Consider the following 4,116-nt stretch of genomic DNA (forward strand, 5'->3'; position numbering starts at 1 on the left):
CCCTAGTTGGAAAAGCAGGATTCTATAAACCCAGTGGACCCAACAGGGAAAATAGCCCAGTGAGGAGAGGAAACAAGGAAAAATAAATTATTTCAAGAACAGTAACATCATCTAAATATATATTTCCTACATAAACTATAAAAACTTTAACAAAACAAGAGCCAGAGAAACCAGATAGAAAAGTACCCCCGATTGTACCTCAAGCAAGAGAACTGAGTAAGCCTGACCACTAGTGGAATTATAAGAAACATGATTGATAATAGCTTAATATAAAATGAGGCGTATCAGTAAATGCTTTTCCAAGAATACTTTGTCGTAAATATCAGAATTACACAAGAAATTCCTCCTAAGTTACCGACACATGAAAACCCATAGTAAATATCTACAAGTAAATAAATACTAAAATACGACCTCAGTTTCAAAACTAAAGCATTTGCCAATAAACAAATGTGTTGTGTGATATGCTAAATACCTTAAAATGTACACGAATAACTGATAATGAAGAATGGTGTGATATTCAAGAACATATATCAGAAAAAAAAACAGCCCTTTAAGTAAAGCTCATGTATGGACCCCACTGCACGAGAAGCCATTTATAGTCGCTGGATAAACAGATTCTCACTACACACAAAAATAACAAATATTACTCATACACAAGATATATTAATAATGATATTTAAGAAAAGTCACGATTATTGCCCGATTAGCAACTCATGTAAGTGCCTATGTCACCTAGAAACGCGAGTATGATTTAACAAAAACGTATTTTTGAGTTTGGTTTGTAAAATATCATAATTTGAAATATGTCACAACCAATGCTCACCCATTTTGAGTAGCTCTTTACCACAATTTCGAATGTTAGATTAAAATTACAATTGCTGAGGCATCTTCACTAATTTTATAATGGTGAAAAAAAAACATAAGCACTGATCCTTTATAACCTGCCTTAAAGTTAAAAGCAAAATGATACTGTAGCCAGCAATTTACCTTCATTATTAATTCCTGCAAAAGAAATTCAACTTTTTACCTTGATGCTAAACGAAGACTTAGTATTAATTACTAAATTAGGCTTCCCATTTTCAGATTAAAAAATGATTTCTTAAATATTCACTGACAACGAGTAGACCCGTCCTCTTAAACGAAGAACAGATATGCAGAAAACCAGTTCTGTCTGGTTGGTCGAAAAATAGGCAAGGTCACCCCGCCCCCCTTACAGTAATAGTTAATCAGTCATTACTAATGAGGTGATTATACGTCTGCTATTGGAATATGAGAAAAGACACGAATTGCATACAAAATAAATCGTTTCTGTAAAGGTTTTCCCTAAATATATCCTAAAAACTTAATAAAAAGCAATGTTCCTACTTGGGCTTTTATCACGGTCATTTCCTGCTTTAATTTAAACTTAATTTCAATGTATTAAAAGAATTAAAAGTGTGGGCAGGGCAACAGAGAGAGAGAGAGAGAGAGAGAGAGAGAGAGAGAGAGAGAGAGAGAGAGAGAGAGAGAGAGAGAGAGAGAGAGAGAGAGAGGAGAGAGAGAGAGAGAGAGTTACTTATGTGGAAACTTCCAGTGCTTAAGAATTAAAACTGTGGGCAGAGAGAGAGAGAGAGAGAGAGAGAGAGAGAGAGAGAGAGAGAGAGAGAGAGAGAGAGAGAGAGAGAGAGAGAGAGAGAGAGAGAGAGCCTAATTGGTGGGCGTGGCTGATACAACTAATTGTCAAACTAATGTAAAGTGAGGTAATAGTTGATTCTTAAATCAAAACAACTGTAGCTTATATATTTGCCATAAGGACTGTATGTATTTGCATTCATATGGTTGATATATGTGTATTCATACAGTATGAATGTACAGAATTATATTAAAGTACTTATTTTTCTGTATTAGTAAAATACAAAATGTGTAAAAAGTCGAGTTGTCCAATAAAATGTGTCAGTTAATTAATAAATAATTTTCTAACACACATTACCTAAAACTCGTTTCCGTCTTACACTTTTGTAATGCAGATAATTTTCACAAATTACGCAGTTTTCACAATATCTAATCACCATCATCCCATTCACAAATTTAAAAATGTGAAAAGAATCTTTAATCAAATTTCTTACCAGATTAAATTAAAGTATGTAAATAAAAACAGGTTTGCCATTTTTTAATAAAAGATTTAGCAGATATTAAAATACGACAATATTTCAATCACAGGAACAAAAAATCCATGGAAAGTAGGTATTATAAACGACTGAAATTTAAAATCGAGGCCTTTGGCTATAGGCATCCGTAATATTCCGATTCATTTTTATAGTAATAGCTACAATTATAGGTGATTACAGTGTGCCTACCTAGAACTCAAATTACACAGCTAGTTATACATCGTCCTATCATTAATTGAAAAGTTAAAGCCACATCTAAAAACAATCTCATTTAATAACCTTTCAATAATCAAGGGAATTACTACCACAAGCTAAAAAGGCCATTTCGAGAAATGTCCTTTCATGAAAATTCTTCGCCATAAAAAGACCTTTACAGAAATTCGGTGGTTAACTATCAATCATGGAAACCTACAAAACATATAATATATTCGAATCTCCAGTATTTTGAGTAATAAAACAACAGCGAGAACATAATAAAATGAAATAAACCTTGTAAAGTGTGTCCCTCCTTACCCAGTAAATCCTTCATTGTTCATAGAATCACAAGTTCAAAGACAAGACACACTTCCTTCTTCCTCTCCCTGTGTCTGGGAAAGTAAATGAACCTCCTTCTACTATCTACACTGTCAGGGATATCCCTAGAGTCCCTAAAAGTTCCCTAGACCAGAAGTAATTTTCTCCAGGTAGTCCCCAATAAATATTGGAACCTGTAGCCCACTAAATACTGTACTATGTACTCCTGTATCTTCTACGATTATAATACATTCTGTATTTACTTTTATTTATGGTATTTGTGAAACCAAAAACAGTAAAATTCAGTATTTAATAACCAATGTGTGTTTTGATTTCAGTTTGTACTCTGAAAGATATAGTAATCAAATTATAATTGTATTTAATCTCATTGAAGACTGAATTATTCGTGAGTATTTAGGTAGTGTTTTACAGTTACAAGATGTATAAGATTTCCCAATCTAGATGTCCCCTAAAACCCCTAAAAAATTCCCAGATTTGGGGACAAATTCTCAACAAGTTGTCCCCCTGGTTAAAGAATTGCTTTATCCAATCAGAGACCTCCACCATAGCCTGCGTTCTATATAGCCTTTTCATTAGCTAAAATGAAGGTATATTGCTTAGAATATATCTGAAAAAAATCTTCAAATACATTAATTTAATTATAATAGGAGTTCGGAAGATATTCGATTGAATATAATCTAATATTTAATGGATATATACGAGGGGAAATGTATAAGCAAGTTACCCCTAGAACAGTGGTGCTAGAGAAAAAGAAAACGGTACAGATTTTTATTTAGAAAAAACGTAATTTACTTATTCAAGGGTAACTATAGTATATTTACCTACCATGAAAAATTAATTTTCTTTTCTTGTTATAACGTCGTCTTAGCAAATTTATGAGTTAATACCTTTAGGAATATCATCTTCCATAACTTATATAATCTTTAGCCATAAAGTTAGTAAGATTTACGTTAGAATAGTAAATCTATCACCATAAAATTAAAGTAGATAGTATCTTAAAATTTAGGATTTATAGTTCGGCTATCTCTCTCTCTCTCTCTCTCTCTCTCTCTCTCTCTCTCTCTCTCTCTCTCTCTCTCTCTCTCTCTCTCTCTCTCTCTCTCTCTATATATATATATATATATATATATAATATATATATATATATATATATATATATATATATATATATATATATATATATATATATATATATATATATATATATATATAACATAACTACTGCATTTGTATTTCAATTATAGTCAGAAGAGAATTACCTGAACAAGGGTATGGCAACAATCTAAATTAAGAGATATTAAGAGACACAAAGTCGAAGCCAAATTGATTCTTATCTTCCATATCTAAAGGGAATAATCTACAAGATGGACTCAAAAGAGGGAAGAACCACTCTTGTTCTAATATGTATTGTTCCTTGATGAAGATTCACTTGTAC

This window comes from Palaemon carinicauda, chromosome 14 (genome assembly GCF_036898095.1).
Source record: "Palaemon carinicauda isolate YSFRI2023 chromosome 14, ASM3689809v2, whole genome shotgun sequence".
Classification (NCBI taxonomy): Eukaryota; Metazoa; Arthropoda; class Malacostraca; order Decapoda; family Palaemonidae; genus Palaemon; species Palaemon carinicauda.